Consider the following 20,868-nt stretch of genomic DNA (forward strand, 5'->3'; position numbering starts at 1 on the left):
GGCGCTGTACCTCCAGCTGCACCCGGGGGTGCAGAGGCCGCTCGGGCAGCTCCAGGGCCGGCACGCCCCGCCCGCAGGCCCCCTGGCCAGCTCCACTCGTGCCCTGGAGCTAAGAAGGGTTTACACCTAACGTTGTGGGGACCGGGGCACACTGAGCGATCGCACAGGCTGTGTCGTCCATTTTCTTGTTGCTGAGTTTTACGTGTTTGTGTATTTTGGATATATCTTCTTTTATCAGATATACGTGTGGCAAATATTTCTCCCAGCCTCTGGCTTGTCTGCTCATCTCTTACCAGTGTCTTTCGCAGAACAGAGATTTTACATTTTGACGCAGTCCAGCTTATCAGTTAGGTTGTCCCTTTGGTGTTGTATCTAAAACGTCGTCCCCCTGTCCAAGGTCCCCGAGGATTTCTCCTGTATCGTCTTCCAGGCATTTGATAGTTTTGGGTCTACGATCCTACGTTCTACATTTGGGTCTGAGATCCTTTGTGAGTGAACCGTTGTGAAGAGTGTAAGGTCTGCGTCCAGATTCCCCTTCGAGCGCCCCTTGTGGAAGAGACTCTTTGCCCCCTTGACTGCCTTTGCTCCTTTGTCAGGGATCCGTCGGCTGTCTCTGTGTGGCTCTCCTTCTGGGTTCTCCGTTCTGTCCCATGGATCGATCTGTGTGTCCTTTCTCCACCACCACACTGTCTTGATCACTGCAGCTTTACAGTGAGTCCTGAAGCCAGTAGTGTCGGTCCTCCAACTTTGTTCTCCTTTAATCTCCTATTGGCTTTCTTAGTGATTTTTCAGAACTGTTTTGTTTCTTCCCGTTTACTTACTATTTCTGATTATCAGGTTGCATCAAAAACCTTTGGGAATTTGGTTAAGACTGCCTGTCACATCCGTGTGCGCACAGGGAGAGCTGACTTCATAGAGCTGAGCGTCAGGGTCAGGTTGTGCCCAAGTCCTCTGCTACCGGCCCGCCCACCCCATTAAAGGAAGGGCAGGGAGGGATTACACAGAACCATCTCGGGGGACATCATGCGGCTAGAGTTCTGGGCTGGCTGGTGTTGGGTTCTACGTGTGTGTTTGTGAACCCCTGTCCCCCGGGGACTCCCCCGAGTTGCAGACTGGTCAGGAACGGTGGGCCCATGCTCCGTTCCTGTGCTCCCTCTGGGGTGCGGGGCGGTGGGGGGCAGGGCCTCTGAGACGGTCGGGGCTCTGAGGCCAGGGTCTACAAGCCCCAGCGGAGCACGTCCAGAGGGGAGCGAGAGCTGGTGCCGTGGTGGGTTGGTGTGCCAGCCCCGCCCCTCCAGTTCTCTGGCGACTCCAAGGCCCTTGGGGTTCCCGTGCACCCCAGGGAGGCCACCTCCGGCCACGCAGGCAACGGCACGGCTCACAGGAGCCAGTGCTGCTGCGCCGCCCCGTCCCGCCCACGGTCTGCATCTTCACCTCCGTCTCTGCCGCAGACCGGTGCTCCTCCGGCCCACCGAGCAGCTGATAGACATCTATTTATTTTGGCAGAAAGGATTTTTCGGGAAATGAGAAGTGGACAGAACTGTTTAGTCTTCTGTCCTTCTGCCGGCCCTGGGACAGGCAGGGGTGCCCGGCCATGAATCGGGAGTGAGTGGGCTGCTGCGAGGGGGGCCTCCAGGGCTCGGGGGTGCTCACCCCACGCGGGATCCGGTCTTTCTCCTCCAGGGCACCCAGCCAGCCTCGCTTCAGCTGGTGGCACCCAGGAAGCCGGGGGTCTGGCCGATCGCAGGCCCACGGGGCCTCCTGATGTGACCTAACCTGCCCCGGCCCCCACCCCGCCTGCCGTCCCCTGGCACACCTGTCTTCTTCTTGCTCAGCCTGGAGCATCCTTCGCACCCACCTCTACCCCTGTGAACGTGCCAAGTGTGTGTTTGTGTCTGCAGGCGCGTGTACAGGTACGCACAGGAGTCTGCATGCACCCACACACACGTGTCTATGCGCGTATGTGATTTTTGTGTCAGCGTGTGTACATGTGTGTGTTCCCACGTGTTTTTGTGCAGGTGTGTGCGTGCGTGTCCCTGGAGCAGCTCCATTGCCCAGCACTTGGCTTGGCTTGGGAGCACAGCCCCACATCCAGCTGGGGACAGCCCCCTCCAGTCCCTGCCCCGGGCTGGCGTCACTGCAGGCCTGGGCCTTTCTGGAAGTGTCTGGGAGTCAGTCCTGAGCCCTCGGAGGGCGGGGCAGCCCATGGATGAGAGGCGGCGGTTCTCTGGAGCAGCTGTTCGACCTCGGCCAGGTCGCTGTCCCTTTTGGGACCCATTTTCTCCCTTGTTTGAGGACAAGCAGGTGAGGGACGTGATGCTGGGCTGGGCAGGGACTCAGATACCCACCCCGAGTGGATTTCAACGAGCTGGGGTCCCTGGCCTGGCCCCCCAGGTGCAGAAGGCCTGTCCACGAAGCCAGGTGGGTGTCACAGGGTCAATCTCGGTGCCTGGACTGGGGCCCCGACCCGGGGGTCTCTCGGCGCTGGTCTAACCAGAGCAAACACCGGCTGCCAGGCTGCTCACAAACTGTTGCTCTGTTTTAATTTTCTGGTCGGTGCAGAGAGGACTAAAAAGTCCAGGAAAACCAGGTATTTGGCAAAACTTCAGAAATCAGGTCTGGTTATCAGTGATTAATTTCTTTGCTGAACAGTCAGGTGACCTTTCCCCTCAAAGCCTGAATATCCGCTTGTCTGGTCACCCTAGGTTTTAGAGGAATTTGATCAAAATGTGTCCCTTGGGCTCTGAGGTGAGACGCTGTTGGGGGCCAGTGGCCACTGCAGGAAAGGACCCTACACCGTGGCTTAAACAGAGGGAGCGACTCCCCCAGGGCCTGGAGGCCAAGAGGCTCCAGGGAGGCCGCCTCTGCCTGCCCTGATTCCCAGGCCTGTGGCCGCGCCTCTCCAATCTCGTCTTTGCGGCCACGGGGCCTCCTCCCCCGGTGTTTCCCCCACGCTTCCCTCTTATGAGGACGCTTGCGATGGTGCTTAGGACGCCCCAGGGGCCCCAGGACGATCCCCTCGTCAAGCTCATCCAGATCCACAAAGATACTTTTCCCTTAAAAGGTCTCAATCACAGGTTCTAGGGGCTGAACTTGGATGGGAATTTCTTGGCACCCCACAGGCCGAGGACAAGCAAGCTCTCCCCTAAACGCCCTGTTGCCAGCAGGAGATAAGCCTCCAACAGAGGGCGGGGAGGAGGCTCGGATAGTGGGGGGGGGGGGGCTGCTGGGGGGCCATCGCTCAAGGGCATCAGGAGGCAAGCACGACCGGATCCGTGGCCCATCCCTGCCCACCACCCTAGTCTCCCGTAACTCGCTACGCTGGGTAGCGGTGGCCGGCAAGTATTGTCTGCGGGTGGCGGCAGGGACTCCCCCGGTCCTGAGGGCCATGCCCCTGCAGCGATGCTACCCTCCCGGGGCTCCGGCCCCGGGGCCCTCGCACACCACGGAATGCCCCATCCCACACTTTGGATGCTGAAGAGCTCAATTTTGCAACTCTCCTGCAATGTTTACAACAGCCTTTTTCCGTTACCCGGGAGCGCTGTAAACACGCAGCGCCAGGCTCTCGGCTGGCTGCGTAATTGTGGTTTTGGTGGACAGCTCCAACAATGTGCTCCGGGCCCTGTGGTCACCCGGGACGGTGTCGGAATCCACACCGAGGGGGAGGCTGGCAGCTCATGGAGCTCCTGCCTCTCCTGCCCCACCCCAGCGGCTGCAGAACATTCCTTCCTGTCGGCCCAGCATCTCGGATCCCACTCCTGAGAGCGGGGACCCACCTCGGCCCCTTGAGCCCCTGGCACAGAGCAGGGCTGAGAGGGAATCAGCGTCGAGAAGGGACGAGGGTGACACAAGCCTCCTGATTTCGCCAAGATCGCAGCTCACTGGGGCTGACTGAGCCGTGCGTGCGTGTGTGCAGATGTGTGTGTGTGTGCGCCCCTCACCCCTCTGTACGGAACGGTCCATTTGTGTGTATATTTGTGCCTGTGTTTGTGCACGTGTGTGCCGTGGTGTGTCTGTGTGTGTGCACGCCTGTGCTCTTGGTGTGTTTGCGTGTGCGTGTGCGTGCACGTGTGCACGTGTGTGCAGTCCTGTACACGTGCAGGCATGTGTTCTTGGCGTGTGTGCACGTGTGGTGTCACATACACGTGCGTGCACCTGTTCTCGGCGCGCGTGTGTGCGTGCGTGTGGTTGTACTTGTCACCCAGCTCCATCTCGGTCTGCTCCTGCCACGGACCTGAACCGTAGGGTGACGATGGCAGGACCGAGCCACGGCCTGTGCTCAGGTCAGCAGCGGCGTCTCCTGGACCGACTACGGGCAGCCAGGGCTGGGGGAGGCCAGGGAGGGCCCCTGCGGTCCAGACGCCGCCTCGGGGATGAATGGCAAATGTCAAATGCAGCCCCAGGGGAAATAGTTCCCACACCTAATCATGTCCCGAAGGAGGTCTGGAGTGGGGCCTGGGAGCACGTGACGGCTGAGAACAAGGCCCCTTTGTGCACTTGAGCAGCTGTGGCGGCACAGAGAAGCTGAAGGGCCCGGCTGTCTGGCTGCCCGGCCGGCCCCAGCCACAAGAGTTCCCTGACTTGTCACATCAGCATCTGGGGCCCCCGGTCACCCAAGCCGTGTCCCCAGACCTGCAAGGGAGCAGGGGACGCTGGCTGTGGCAAGGGCCCCTCTCTCCTGGTGGGACATTTCCAGGCCAAGACGTTCATCCGTGTGGTGATTTCCGGTAGCTGCTCAGAGCTGCCGGGACAGTCACAGGCGGATCATTTTAATCTCGGGGGTGGGGGCGAGTCCCAGGGCCTGAGGTGGAAAAGCAGCGTGAGGGCCTGCAGAGCAGTCTGGGATCCGTGGGAGCCCCTCGATAGCCTCATGGTGCTCGGCCTGCCTCCCCCTATGTGGGACCCCAAGGGCGGGCTGGAGCCCCAGCCTCCGGCCGCCCCTGTCGCCCAGCCTGAGACCTGACCGAGGGACCAGCAGGGCCCAGGGCTTGGTGTCGAGTGAGCGCCCCCCCCCACCTCGAGTCCCCAGGCTCCCCTTGTTGTCAGAGAGAGGCAGGCCCCCTTCTTCCCCCGTGGCAGGGAGGGGTCCAGTGGATGGCGGGGCCTCCAGCTGGGGCAGGAAGATGGCCTGGGGGGAGGGGGCCGGCAGACAGGACAACCAGGCATCGGGGTGGGGAGACTGAAGGTACAGGGAGTGGTGAGGTGCTGGGGCCTGTGGAGAGAAGCCTGGGAGGCTGGGGTGGGTGGGGGGCAGGCAAGGAAGTGCCTTAACAGCAGGTGCCTGTGGAAAACACACAGAAACGGGCCTGAGGGGGCTCCCACTGAGCAGATTGGAGCATCAGAGTCGAATCAATGAGGACAATAGCAGACGACAGTCCATCGCATGAAATGGGGCGCTGTGAGTCTCTATTGACATAAATAAATGTAATTAATAAATAAAAATAAATGCATGTCATTAAGAAAACTTAATTAATAAATAATTAATAAATTCCTCAGAGTAGAATTCCAGTCAATAAGTGATGGAATTAGAAAATCACTATTTGGGGCGCCTGGGTGGCTCAGCCGGTGAAGCGTCTGACTTTGGCTCAGGTCATGATCTTGTGGTTCACGAGTTCGAGCCCTGCATCGGGCTGTCTGCTGTAGGCTCAGAGCCTGGAGCCTCCTTGGGACTCTGTCTCCCTCTCTCTTTGCCCCTCCTCTGTTTGGGCTCAGTCTCTCTCTCTCTCTCTCTCTCTCATGAAAATAAAGACATTAAAAAAATTGAAAAAAAAAAAAAAAGAAAGTCGCTATTTGACAGCCACGATCGTAATAATTAATCAAACAGTAAGAACATCAGAAGAGGCCAGCGGGCCGTAAGAGAGGGATGAATCTGTGAATCACACAGAGGGGCCGGCTTTCCAGGGGAGCCCCCTGCAGACCCCACACTCATCAGACGGTCAGGGAGCTCCCCCAGGAACGGACATAGGGCGCACCCAGAGGAGCCAGCGTCCTGGGAACAATCGGGCGTCTTCAAGGAAACACCGGGCGGCCCGGGCTGGGGACACGTCCGTCTTGAACATGCCGTGGTCCCGGAGTCAGGGAGAGACCGAGGGGCCACGGAGCTGTGGTAACTGGGCGTCGGTGCCATCTTGCTGTGAAGGACATTCTTGGGACGACTGGCAAACTTGAAGAGGTCTCCAGGCCAGAATATACGGGCATTCCTCACCCTCTTCTTGCAACTTTGTGACGATGTTTGAAGTTGTCGTGAAAATCACTTTAAAAGGCCGCCCCTCTTGTGGCTGGTTTCCAGTGCTCACCCTCCAGCCGCTGCTGTCTGGACCTGCTCACACCCGCCGCCCGTCTTCACAGACAGCAGAGCCGCAGGCCCCCAGGGAGGCGGGGGCCAGGACCCGGGTCGGGGCCTCCGCAGACATGGGGACGAGGGAGGAGCTGTTGCCCCCGCACGGGAGCACGGAGCTGGGGACCTCGGAGCCGGCACCTGCCGCGCTGCCCTTGCACCAGCGGGGAGCCGGCCGAGTCTGCCCCGACCGTGACCCTCACCTGCTCCCTGCCACTGACCAAGCCCACCCTGAACTCCCACGTGGGGGCCCCGCTCCAGCACCCAGGCTCCGGCACTGGTCGTCCAGGGCTCTGACATCGTGCCCTGCAGCCGGAGACCCCCCTGCCCGTCTGCACGGCCAGGTTCTGGCTCCTAGAACCACTCCCCAGAGGCCAAGCAGGTTTCCTGTGTCACTGTCCACAGGACATACTCGAGGTGGCCCAGAAAGTGGAAGGGACACCACGCCTAGGCCCCTGCTGGACCCAAAGGCTCATGGGCTGGATTGGGGTAGCCTCGGAGACCCAGGAGGAGCCCCTAACCCGCCCGGTAACTGAGCCTCAGTTCCCTGGTAGTCAGACTCTCCTCAAGGCACTTCTTAAAAACCCACATTCCCACCGCCCTCCCAGAGCCCTGATCTACGGCTTTGGCGTGGGGGGCAGGAGGCCGTGTGGACTCCCACCGGGGAGGTGGAGCCCCCCGTGCTTATCTGTACGTCCCCTGCGGCAGGGCCCAGGTCCACCTGCCCACCACCCACGCCACGGCCACCATGCCCGGCAGAGCCCGATGGTCAGTGTCCCGCTGTCCCCGGGCCTCCCGCCTAGGACCCAACTCCCGGAGGCTGGGTCCAACTGGCCGAGCCCCAGCGCAGGGTTCACAGCCACACGTGGCCCACAGCGGCCTTGCTCCTGAGTCTACACGTCCTGCCCCACTGCCTGGCCCCTCCTGGCCGCCCCTCGGGCAGTTCTGGGAGGGCAGGAACAACGCCTAACTGTAGCTCGCACCCAGCCCTGCCCTGGTCCCAGGTTGGCGGTCAGTGTGGGACCCCGCGTCTCTCCCCGGACCTCAGGCTGTTCGCTCGTGGATGAGACCCGAACCCGTAACCACGGCTCCAGACTGGAGACACCAGCTAATCATTCGCAAACATATTTTACAAAGGACCACTGTCTCTGCCAGTTGTCAAATTAATTCCACGTGGAGTCAGAACTGTGAAATTTTTTGAGATCACAGCAGTAATTGCAACAGGGTGTTGGGTTGGACACTTGTGCTGTGGCCCCAGGACAGTCAGCAGCTGCCCAGAGGCAACTGCACGGTCTCCTTAGAGGAGTCCTCCCTGCAGAGGCCAAGAACAGGCGGCTGGACCCCCACCCCGTGCCTCTGCCCCTAGTGAAAGGCGTGGCTGGGTGCGAGTGCCGGGTCGGCGGGCTCCCTGGAGAAGACCGGGGGCTGCGATGCATGCCCCGGCCCTGGGGGACAGCCACCTCCCAAGCCGAGCCTACGAATCAGGCTCTCATTGGGACGGTGCAGTCTGACATGTGACCCCTCGGCCGCTGACCCGAGGACCTGGTCTGAGTCTCCCCCGAGGAATCAAAGGAATTTGTACAGCGGGAGCCAAGGAGACTGTCTACACCTCAGCACGTGCAGCTTTGTCCCCTACCTGGGATGTGCACTCCCTGGGGACCGATGACATGAAATAAACATCTTGCATTAATTGCGGGACTAACAATGACTAGAAAGTCCTAGATCCCAGCTCCAGTTTTCAGACCGGAGCGTGAGAAAAACGGTCCCTTTGGAACAACGCTCAAAGAGCAGAGAAACATAAAAACAAAGAGGGATTTTAGCTACGCCCACGGTCCGTGTGCCTGACGCATGACTGGAACACTACGTCCCTGAGTCCCATCCACGTGCCTGACACGTGACCGAAATGGTACACCTGTCCCGTGGCTCGGGGGGCCCCCCGCCTCCAGCCTGCTGTGAGCTGCTGATTGGGCAAGACCCAGAAAAGTGCAAGTTCTTGAATGCGTGTGCGGCACACACACGTGGACTCACACACGTGATTTTTAAAGATGCGTGAATCTGACCACGTCTATGCTGTTTTCTAAGCCGTGTGTTTCCCGTCCTCACTGGGGTACGGGGCAGTCAGGCCGGGGCGCCGTGGAAAAGCAGAAGCCCGAGGCCCCGGGAGGCACGGAGGGTGCGTGTCCGGAGAGGCCTGGAGCTCAGTGTGGACGATTCTGTAGGTGAGGCCAAGCACAGAGGGCACTGCTGCCCTGGTCGGGCTTGGGGCGATGGGGGAAGGGGATTTCCCACACGGCATGCCCGTGGGGACGGCCGGGTCGGAGGCACCGCGGGCCAGGAGTGGGAGAGGCCGTCGTTCATCGAGGCAGCCGACACGGCCCTGCGAGACCCTGTGCTGGGCTGACACCAAGCCGTTCCGCCGTCTACACCGCCATGTGGCAGACGGCTGCTCGGGGCCACGGGCCTCTGGGGCTCTGCATGACCTGTGAGTGACACCGATGCCCTTTCCAGGGCACCCCTCCACAAGAGTCAGGCCCCCCGATCCCGGCTTCTCTCTTGTGACACAGCCGCCCGCTGCACACGCCCGTGTCACTGTCCTTCATCACGTCACCTGTGGGATCGGGCTCAGGGAACGGCCCCGGAACAAGGATTCCCTGGTGGCTGTCCTAGGCGTGCCTAATAAACCGTTCTTGGCCTCTGACCCAGCCCTCCCGTGTCTTCCACCAGCACGCACGAAAACGGGGCAGGCCAGCCGTCAGCTGAAGGCAGGGACGGTGCTGCACGCGTCACGGATCTGGACGCACGGTCCCTGGAGATGCGCGCAGAAAGGGCTCCAGGTTTGAGCAGTGCGCGGGGACACTGGGGGACCGACGTGTCTGGGAGGGCGAGGAAAGCCATTTCAGGCCAGCTGAGCCCTGCAGCAAGGGCCCCCTGCCTTCCACAGACACACGCTGCCATTGCCCACATCGGCCGGCCCCTGCCGCCGCCGCAGGGGACGCGGCAGTGACTAGAACAGGTGCGCGTCCACAGAGCCGTCAGCCCAGGAGGGGCGCCCCGATCCCGTCAACTGCTTTAAAAGTGCCGGACGTACAGGTGTCCTCAGATCTGTGCTGTGAGAGTTCACAGGCCCGACATGTGGGGTCTGGAGGAGGAGGTCGCGAGGACCGGCCGGGGGGCTGGGTGCTGGGAACCAGGTGCACCTGACGACAAAGATGGCCCCGGGGCTGGGGGTCTCTTAAGGCTCTCGACACACCATCTTTGGGGGGCTCGACAGCAGCTTCCTGCTAGAAAGCCACGTCCCCGGCCGCCTTGTCGAGGCGGAGGAAGGTTCTCTGGCCGGAAGGGAAGGTTCTGAGACCAAAAGGGACACAGTGGCGTCAGGCATCGGAAGCACAGCCACCGAGGGTGGACCGTGGGGCCCCGGGCCGGGCAGGCGTGGGGGGCCCTGCTGGGGGGCCTGGCGGACGGGGAGCTGGGACCACGTCTCACAAGCCCTTCCCTGCAGGAAAGGCCGCCGGGACATTCACGCCGCACCCAGTGACCGATTTCACAGGTGATAATTTTGCCCAGTTTATTTGTTCAGGATTTTTTTTTTTTAATATTTATTCAGTATTTTTGAGAGAGAGAGAGAGACGGCACAGTCAGGGGAGGAGCAGAGAGGGCAGAGAGCAGATCCGAAGTGGATTCCGCGCTGACAGCAGAGAACCCGACACGGGGCTCAAACTCCCGAACGGCGAGACCGTGACCTGAGCCAAAGTCAGGTGCTTAACTGGCTGAGCCCCCCAGGCGTCGTTCAGGCCTTATTTCAACGAAGGCTCCTAGCACCTTTCACTACGTAGGGCAGATTACCGGGCTGGCTTTGCCACTCGCACAGACGTGTGACCTGGAGGAGAGGACGTCTCTGCCTGCCTCGGTTTCCCATCCACAGTGTGCAGGATGAGGCTCAGAGGATCCAGTGGGTAAAAACGTGTAAACCCCCCAGACCAGGAAGTTATTGGTGCTTCGGGGGGAAACCGAGGTGAGAGCCCAGGACGCCTGCCCAGGAGACCTCTGCCGGAGGCCTGGCCTGTGACGCCAGAGGCCGCCTTGACCCGGATGCACAGCTCGCGCCCGTTTTGGCCAAATGGGCGGTGGCTGAGGGTTAAGGTCAACAGCGAACCAAAACACGTATGACATCTGCATCAGTCAGCGAGGGCGGCCGTAACAAATACCACAGACCCAGTGGCTCCGACACTGACATTCGTTCCCTGCGCCCTGAGGGCTGGATGTCCGACGTGATGGTGCTGGCAGGGTCCTCCGTCTCCTCCCCGAGTCGTCCCTCCGTGCGGGTCTGTGTCGTGGTCTCCCGTCGGACTGGGTCAGGGCTCACGCCAGCGATCTTTTTTTATCTTGACCTCCTCTTTGAAGACCATTCCTCCAAATACGGCCACATTGTGAGCTGCTGGGGGCCAGGGTTTCAACCTGTGGGCCTTGGGAACACAACTTGGCCGATGACACCTTCTAGAGGGAACGCCTGGGGTAGGAGGACGCACCTAACACCCTCACGGCAAGGGGCTAGTTGTGGCCGAGGTGCCCTGCTTAAACCTTCCTAATAAGCAGGCGTGGCGTGGGCCGGGCAGGCCTGCCCCCTGCACGGGGCTGACTCTGCCAGTCCGGTGGCTCCGGGGTGACACGTTGCTTTGGACAGGCACTCGCCAGCCTTCCTAGCGCCAGACAATCGGGGGACCTTTGCAGGAGCTCACGGGTGCCGGAAACGGTGGGGAAGGAGGCAGTCGTGATTCGGGCTCCGCGGGCCGGATGCCAAGGCGGGACCTCTGTGTGTCCCTAAATGCTAGCGTCTGTCAGGGATGCACCTGTTACTGTGTGCCTGCTTCCCAAGAACACCGCGAGGGGCCACCTCCACCTCTTCCCACTCAGGGGCCCCGAGAGGTTGGGCGACCTCGCCCCACATCACAGGGATGGGCAGAGGCAGGGCCCCCCGGGACGCGGGGCTCTGGGTGTGCCTGTCCCCTGGGCCCGCCTGGAGCTGCCCCGAGCGCTCTGTGGACGGCAGCTGGCCTCCCCCGCGTCTGCTGGCCAGTCCCAGGGACTTGAGCTGGTTCGGGGGGTTGCTACGGGATTACGGGAATGTCAGGAAAAGCCATCCAGCCTGCAGACTCCGAGACGGTGATGGATTCCCCACCTGCCCCTAGACCGTACATCTGGCCCTGGCCAGGCAGGCCCTGCTCCGCCCGTCCACCTCTGATCAGGGTGATAGCTGTTTCCCTCGGGACCGGCCAGAGGGGCCTGTCCATGCTCCAGGGTGAGGCCCACTTTTGGGGACGGTCCCCAGGCTCACATCATGGCCCCAAGTGCGGTTGGGGGAAACCGTTTCCTGGCCACGGCTGAGCCACTTCCTGTGAGTGGGAGGACAGCCGCTCCGCCGCATATTTGGAGATAAAAGCGCCTAGAAACACGTTCTCAGTCTGTCCTGCCATTTGCAGGGCTGTTGTGAGGCTGCACTTCAGGACTCCAGCATCCCCAAGGAAATATTTTAATGGCTGCGAGAAATCCCAAACCCCCTCTCCCCCCGCCAGAGTCCCGCTGATCCCCTCCCCGTCGCCCAGCACAGGTACAGGCAGGATCGTGCCTTCCTTGGCGGGTCCGAGCCGCCCAGCCACGCAGGGTCGCCGCCGTGGGGGCCACTGAGAGAAATCTGGCACCCCCGTGCCGAGGGAGAACCCTGGCCCCCCGGGGCGCCCGGCTGACTCCGTGACTCAGAACGTCAGTGCCGGGCCTGGACAGCACTGAAGGCCACTGAGAGCCAGCGGGTCCCGGAGAAGGGGAGACTGAGGCCTGCACACTTGTGAGAGGCAGCGTGGGCCTCCGTGGGGACGAGGGCCAAACCTTGCCCCCGGCTGTCGGGCCTGGTCGGAGCCGAGCCTCCCAGGACCCAGGGAAAGCCACGCGGTTGGGTCAGCGTTTGCCCCGAAGTCAAAGATGCTGCGGTCTGGGAGGCTGGGCGTGGGAGTCCGGGGAAGACGAGGCAGTGAGCCTGCGGGCGGGGCTGAGGCAGGGGGCTGGGACCCCGTGTGGGTCCCCATGACATCCCCCCACAAGGTCGCCGTGAGGGGGCAGGAGCGGTGCACTGGGCAGCACTGGCGTGGCCACAGGGCGGGAGCCCCGCGTGAGGGGGGAAGCCCTCTCCCAAACCAAATAAAATGGCGGTAACTAAGCGGTTGGGGGGGGGTGGTGAACTCCCAGGAGATTTAGAGCATGGCCGCTGACCGTCCAGGGTGGGTGACGTAGGGCTGGAGCACAGCTGGAGAGCGGAGGGGGCAACAGGGGACCGGGGCCGGGCTGTGGAGGGCAGGCGCGAAGCACCTTCTGGTTCTGTTTGCCAGGCTCGAGGCAGAAGAGCTGGGGGGGGTGGTCAACTAGCAGAGAAGGGTCAGCAGTGAGGGAGCTAGTGGCCGAAGGAACAGGAGCCAGGAGGGGGTGCCGGGGTGTCCGGGGTGGGGCGGGGGTCCCATCTGGTGGTCCTCAGATTCTCCAGGGGCATCAGCTGCAGGATGGGGTGGGGGGCATTCGGGGCCAGAGGCTCCCCGGGCGGATGAGCAAGGCGGAGAGGAGTCTGGGCCTGACAGAAAGGGAGGCGCTGATGGGCCCGGCCCGGGAGAACAGGGGCAGGTTAGACGCTGGGGTTGGGGATGGATTCCAGGAGAGAGAAGGTTCCCAGGGTGCCGACCATCCCCTCGCCGCGGGAGGGTGGCTGTCAGCTCTCAAAGGAGCTCTTCTGATGTTCTCATGCCCCAGGCGTTCCCAGTTCCGTGAGACAAAGATAGGAAGTTGTGGTTTGCTGGGCACCGTCCCATCAGACGTGGACATCGCTGCAGCCTTCACGGGAGGACTCTCAGACGGCTCCAGGGGATTCGGATGGACCGGCCGGCTGTGGGAACTCTCGCCCAGGTCCAGACTGTCGTCATTCTGAGGGGCCGCGGGGTCCCAGGAAGGTCAGTGGGCAGCACGGGTGTTAGTATAAAGCCTGGATCCAGACCTCTGAGGAGTCTGGGGTCCAGACCTTGACCTCCAGAAGCTTCTTATATTCAGAAAATGTGCACCTTGCTCAGCAGCCTGGTGGGATCAGGACTTGAGAGAGAGACAGACCGACAGACAGAGATACTGAGGCTAAGGGAGCATCGGGGGCGACCCCAGATTTCATTGGCTCCCTCCCCACTGGCTGTTTGCCTCTTAAATCCAGAAGTAGTCCTGTGGTTGCAGCCAAAGGGCCCCCCAACACGTGGCGGCGGGTGCCCACCTTCCGAGGGTCTGAAGAGGCTCAGAAGGGCCTCCCCGCGCGCTCACCAGCCCAGCTGGGACTCGGGGAGCCTCCCCAGGCGTTGGCTTCACTTGCTGTGCTTTAATATTCTATGCTTGACACGAGCTCCATTTTGATTGTGGAATCACCCCAGCACCCCACATCCTCAGGTGCTATTTGGGGCTCTGACTCTAAGCCCCTTTGGAAATACCTGCACAGACATGGCTGTGGTGTTGAAGGTTCCCACTGAGAAGGGCCAGGACGTGGCGCCCACCGCCCAGCGGCTCCTGCGGGAAGCAGAGGCCTGCGAACTGCGACTGCCTCCGGCACTGTGCCCGGGGCCCCATGCGCACGCACACGCTCCAGGGTCGCACGCTGCAGGGCCACCTCCCGCACACTCCAGGGCCGCCTCACCTCTGGGGAAACCTTGTTCGGATCAGGGCTTTCCAGCGTGTTAGTATCACCCCCGAACTAGATGTTCCCAGAGTTTGAGCTGGTGTTGGGCGTGTAACTTTATCATGTGCCTCTCGCGATAAGCACGTTCCCATCAATTAACCAAACTCAGAGAAGGGGACTTTCCACACAACTTTTTAAATTATACTTTTATTTTACAGAAAGGGATTGTGTGCGAGTGCGTGTGCACACGAGCAAATGGGGAAGGGGCAGAGAGGGAGGGAGGGAGGGAGGGGGAACTCCAAGCAGACTTTGCACCTTCAGAGCAGAGCCCCACGTGGGGCTGGATCCCACAACCTTGAGATCGGGACCAGAGCCCAAGTCAAGAGTCTGACGCTCAACCCACCGAACGCCCCAGGCGCCCCGCCACAGAATTTGAGATGGGTTATTCTTGAAAATGCATTCGTGTCATCATTTTGAAGTGTTCAGTGACTTTGTGCTGATGATCTTTCTTCTGTGTCATCAGACACATTCTCAACTGGATGCGCGAAAACCAAGTTACGAGCTAATCCCTGGAATAAAGGCCATGGGGATAAAGGTGGAGGACACAAATAACTCCGTAATTACAGCAATTTTCCTTCCAGGTTCTGCGGGGGGTGGGGGGAGGGGGTGCATGCCTCTGCGGGCTCCGCTTGGGGCTCCGCTTGGGGCTCCGCGGCCTGCACTGCACAATGAGCCCCCGCTCCTGCCCCTGCCGCCCAGCCTCCACGGGAGGAGGTGACAGAGGGCCACGCCTAGGGCACACACTATCCCCCACAACAAAGGGGGAAAAGAGAATGGGGGGATTTTTTTTTAATTACAAAACTATCACCTTCCAGTTCCTAGCAGTAAGTTTTAAAAGCTTGATTACATGGATGATTTTCCCAGGAAATACATTTCCGAAGTACAAAGTGACTCGGGTAGAAAGAGGAAATCTAATTAGTCCAATGGCTGGGGTGGGGCGGCAGGAGCAGACAAAATATATCCAAAGGTTTATCCTTAAACAGGCACCAGGCACGGGCAGCTTCACTGTGTCCCCACCACCGTTCAGGAATAATCTCCTCGGCGGAGAGGTGGGAGACCCGCGCTTAGGTCTCCGGACACCAGCTGCTGGGTTCGGATCCCACCTTCCCGTCTTACCAGCAGGGTGAGACCTCGCGCGGGCTACTCAGGCGCACTGTGCCTCAGGTTCCTCGTCCGTCCACGAACATGAAAATAGTACCTAACTGACGGCTGGTTTGCAAAATAAAGATCGAACGCACGTGAAACGGGTACAACTGTGACTGTCGCATAGTAAGAACTCGATCCACTTGAATTGTTACCAAGAGTTACCTGCTCCCAAACACACAGAGGCGGAAGCATCACAATTCATTCCACACGGTTAGCCAAAAACCAGTGGTGGGGATAACACACTCACGCGCTCGCTGATAGGGACATATTATTTCTATTAGGACACAACTGCCCCAAACAAAAGCACCGACAAGCAGAATCCAATACGTCAGGAGCAAGTATGGCTCATCTCAGGAACGCAACGTGAGTCAACAGTACAGACAACACATACAACATGACAGTACAGTGCATTTTATTAAGAGATCAGAAAGAGGCAAATCTTTGGTCATCTCCAAAGACAGGGCAGCTCCCCAAAAAGCACGTGGCAAAACTGAGTATCCACTACTGGATTTCAATCCTGTACAACCACGAGACCTTTAGGAAGCAAAGAATAGTAAGACAGCCGGCTAACACTCATGGATACTAGAGTGGGGGCCCAGCAGACCTGGGCAAACTGTCAGATGGCAAGCCTTTTAGGACTCCCAAGCCAGCTGGCCTCCGTCCCAACCACTCAACACCACCGTCGTGGCACAAATCACGAAAGCAGCCGTGACCCTGTGTACGTAAACGGGCAGGAGTGGCTGCATGCCAGTGGAACTTTATTTAGGAAAAGAGGCAACGTGGGCCGGATCTGACCCCCTGGCACTCGTTTGCAGACCCCTGGGCTGGAACCATCTGTGCAGTCAGAAACAAGACAAAGGTGCCTGATTTTATCTTGGACTCCCAATAGACGTCATAAAACAAGAAAATATATATGATGTACAAGTACTAGAAAGGCAGAGATAAAACTACAATCATCTGCATAATTATAGGACTGTTTGACTAGAAAAATCCAAACTGGCGAATCAACGGCAAGCCGTTAGAATTAAACGCGGCCAATTTTAAGGTCAGTATATAGTATTTGTTAAAACAACACTATATAATTATAACATTTTATGGGGAAAAGGGTGCCGTTTGCGACAGCAATAAAACCCAGGAATAAACCGAGAAGGAGCAAATCTGACATAAAAGAAAACTAGACAAGTTCACTGAGATCCCAATAAGTCACAAGACCCATTCCTGAGCAGGACTCCGTGGCACATCAATGTCGATTTTCCCAAATGTGCCCATACACTCAGTGCGGTCCCAAGATTCCTGACGGGACTGGTTTCTTGCAGCTGCCGCTAAACTTTATATGACAGAGAAAATGTACAAGATTAGCTGAGAGGCGTGTTTAAAAGGACACAGAAAAGGAACTGGCGATAAAGCCATCCTAGGGAGTGGACCGTGTCACGGGCAGGTCCGCGGGTCAGGACCCAAAGAGCAGAGACAGAACCAAATATTTGTGGGAATTGAAGAAACGCCGACAGTAGCATTTCATGTCAGTAAAGAGAGGACACCTTTCGCAGGAAATGATCACGTGCCTCTGCCTGTGCTTCTGAAAAGAAGATGTCACGTCCACCAGCCTGTGTGCCCTCTGCCCTCCGCGGAGCCGGAGAGATGGGAGGGTGGCTCCCACCTGGGTTGTGTGTTTGTGACCACTTTGTTGAGAAGCGGGAAACTTGAGGGGAGCCTGGACCCTCCGAAGGGGCACAGAAGAGGCTGGGGAGTGGAGACACCACCTGGCTAAGAAGGGAAGCCCGCAGGAGGGGACACACCGGAGGGTATGGGGTACTCACCGTGACACAGAGGGACAGCATCAGCCACACCATCTGGGGTGAGGGAGGGAGCGAGAGAAGCCGCGGCCACAGCGGCGGGGCCTTGCCTGAATCCGCGGCCACCCTGGGGGTCGGGGTGGGGGTGGGGGGTTGCACCCCAGCTACCGCCCATCAGGCTGAGGGAACACGGGATAAAGGACAGCCCACCCCCTTCCGGTTCTCTTGGGCTGGATCCGATCTGCTCTCTGCAGGTTCTGGAACTCGGCTGGGAACATTCACCCCAGTGGCCAGGTCCAGAGAGTAGGGGTCACGTGGAGTTTCTCTGCCTGCAACCAGCACGAATTCCTGTCTGCACTTCATTCCGAGGAGCCCCCAGACCACCCCACCCCCCATCTGTTTGTGTTTCTGTTGACATTATCATCTAAGGAGGGCCCAGACGGGTCCTTGAAGCCGGCCTTCCAAACATAAATAAGCAGCCTGTTTCAGTAAAACAAATTACGCACTTTTTGACATTTGCCAGTGTTTTGATTCCAGAAAGGCTGTGGACAATTCCCACAGTCCTGGCCCCCAACCCGTGGCCCTGCCGCCCCTGCTCACACTCACGCACCTTCCCACAGTGCCTGCCTCTGGGGGACCCTGTCTCTGGGGGGGCCCTGCCTCCGGCGGACCCTATCTCTGGGGGGGCCTGCCTCCAGGGGACTGTGTCTCTAGGGGGGCCCTGCCTCCGGGGAACCTTGTCTCTGGGGGGACCCTGCCTCCGGAGGACCCTATCTCTGGGGGGGGGCTGCCTCTGGGGGACCCTGTCTCTGGGGGGCGCCCTGACTCTGGGGGGGTCCTGCCTCCGGAGGACCCTATCTCTGGGGGGGGACTGCCTCCGGGGGACCCTGTCTCTGGGGGGCGCCCTGCCTCTAGGGGAGCCCTGCCTCTGGGGGGGCCCTGCTTCCGGAGTACCCTATCTCTGGGGGGGTGCCTGCCTCCGGGGGGCCCTGCCTGTGGGGGGGGCCAGCCTCCGGGGACCCTGTCTCTGGGGGGGCCCTGCCTCCGGGGGACTCTGCCTCTGGGGGGGGCCCTGCCTCCGGGGGACCCTGCCTCTGGGGGGGCCTGCCTCCGGGGACCCCAGCTCGCAGAGGAGAGCTCCCACCAGGACAGCGGCTGTTTGCCAGGTTCACCCCCAGCAGAAAACCCACCCCTGACGGCACAGACAAGGAGCTGAAGTATTTGGAGACAAAAACTAGGGACCCAGAGTATGTTTGAAGGATTTTCTGGGTCACCTGCCTTGGGGAGGCCCGAGTTTTGTTTTCCCGCGGTAGCCTAGACTCCTCACAGCGCCCTCGGTTTCGGGACCCTGCTGGCTGCATAGGCGCTGACTTTTACTCTCAGCCAAGCTTCCCCTCATTCCCCTGAGAAGGGAGAGGCCCTTACATCCCATGCACAGGCCAGCCAGGGGACCCCAGCCCCGGGAAAGCCTCCAGGCAGCACCCCCGTGGGCGGCCCCCACCCTGGGCCTTCCCCACCCCACGTGACCTGAGTCGTGAGGGTGACTGGTGGCTGCCCCCACGGGAGGCCGCGGGGCTGTGTCCCGGGCAGCAGGACCAGATCAGGTGCCCCGTGCACCCCCAGGGGAAAGGCTGTGGCCTTGCCTCAGGGCCAGGTGGCCAGCATCCCCTGGGACCCCCTGGACTGGCCCTTCCACAGGTCCTGGTGAGCCACCACCTGAGGCGGTGGACCCCGCTGTGGGCAGGTCACGAGGGGAAACTGGGCCCATGTGCTGACCACAGGAGTCAGCACGCCCTCACTTCTTGGTCACTTGGTGTCCCTTGAGGGCAGTCCTGGCAGGCGGCCCCCAGAAGCTCCTGTGAAAAAAATCCCTGTGGCTCATGGCCTAACCAGAAATCTCCTGCTTCTGACTCCCTGGTTGCCAGGAAATTGTCCAGAGCAAGGAGGTGGGGTTCTGCACTGGCTCAGAAGCTTCCAGCACGGGGATCCTGATAACTCACCTCTCGCAAGGACAAGCAGGGCTTGCGAGAGCTGTGTGCCCTGAGGCGTCTGTGGCTCCCCAGGAGAACCACTCCTCAGGGTGGCTCTTGGCCCCAGTCCACACCTGCACCCCCCTCTGTTGTCTCCCCAGCCCGTGTCTGCCTCCCACATCTTCACGTGAGGGGTTCACAGCTTTTCGCTACTTTACTGCAAATTTGCTGTGGCCACAGAGGGGCACTGGTGACCTCCGGCAGCCCCACTCCCTGCTCCCGTTCCACCCCACCCCACCCCACCCCACCGACCAGAGTGGGGGCCAGGCGGCCCCTTCTCCCTATTCCTTGCCGGTTCTGGCAAGGCCTTGCCTGGACTCCCAGCTTGCAGGAGACTCTCTACGTCCCTCCTCAGAGACTCCTGGCCTCCGTGTCTCCACCACCTCAAGGCTGGGACCCGGGGTGTCCAGCACTGACCCTCCCGAGACCTGAGACGGGGGCTTTAACAGGTGAGACCCCAGGACGCACACACCACACCTGCTGACCCCAGCCAAGGGCTTCCTTCTGCTCCCTCTCAGGGCCAGCTTCTGGGGCTCATCCTTGCGGGGAGCTGGAGGGGGCCTGGGCAGGAGTAGGACGCGGCCTGGCCTGGCCTGGCCTGGCCTTGTGTCTGCCGGTCACAGCACCTCCCAGCCCCTCCCTCAGGCCCAGGGAGCAGGGGCGGCTGTCCTCCGCCTCCCTTCCTGCTGGCAAAGGGCTCTCTTGCCCTCTGGCGGCAAAGTCCCCTCCAGTGTGCACTGTGGGGGGATGGCGTGAGCGCTCTGACTTCACACTGAGGCAGGAAACCTTAACTATGACTCCGGATGTGCAGGGCAAGAAGGAATTCAGTTACTTTTTTTTTTTTTTTTAACAAAGATTTCCTTTTTCTCTTAATGAAAGACTCACAAACCTCTCCAGGGTCATTCCCAGTAAGGAACAGAATCCAGGGGCTAATCAGCACAGGCAGGAGGGGAGAGGGAGGGAGAGGGAGGGTCAGGGAGGGAGAGAGAGGGAGAGGGAGGAGGGGAGGGGACGGGAGAGGAGGGAGGGAGGGGAAAGGGGGGCTGAGCTGCCAGGGGGCCAATTAAAACCAGGAGCCTGTGGTGGTTAATTTTACGTGTCAGCTAGACTGGGCTAAGGGCGGGCGCCCACAGAGCTGGTAAAAAATCCATTTCTGGGTGTGTCTGTGAGGAAGTTTCCGGGAGAGATTAGCATTTGAATTGGTAGACCCAGTAAAATTGTGCTCCCCGAGGTGGGTGGGCCTCACCCAGTGCCTCAAGGGCCTGAATGGAACCACAAGGAGGAGGAAGCACGGATTCTCTTTCCCTATTGAGCTGGGACATCCGTCTTCTCCTGCCTCAGACAGTGGAGCTCACGGTTCTCAGGCCTTTGGACGGCAGGACTGACCAACACCACCAGCTTTCCCGGGCCTCCAGCTTCCAGACTCGGATCGCGAGGCCTCGGGCCTCCATAACCCAGGGAGCCAATTCCTGTAATAAGTGTCCTCAGATATATCTCTATGTTCTATCGTTTCTGTCTCTGGACAACCCTGATCCTAATTGGAACACATCTGTTGTAATAAAGGGCATTTGAAACAACTAGGGACCCACGCATGCGGACAGTGTATTTAATGATATTACAGCATAATCAATAAATTTTTAGGTGGGATAATGACATTGTGGCTGTGTGAAAAACTGTCCTATTTCTTAGAGACACATGTGGAAATATTTGAAATGAAACAACGTGATGTCAATCATTTGCTTTAAAACAGTATAGGAAAAACAAGAAGAAAGGGTTGGAGAAGTGTGGCGGGATGAGAGAGTGTTGAATCTG

This window comes from Panthera tigris, chromosome C2 (assembly GCF_018350195.1).
Source record: "Panthera tigris isolate Pti1 chromosome C2, P.tigris_Pti1_mat1.1, whole genome shotgun sequence".
Lineage (NCBI taxonomy): Eukaryota > Metazoa > Chordata > Mammalia > Carnivora > Felidae > Panthera > Panthera tigris.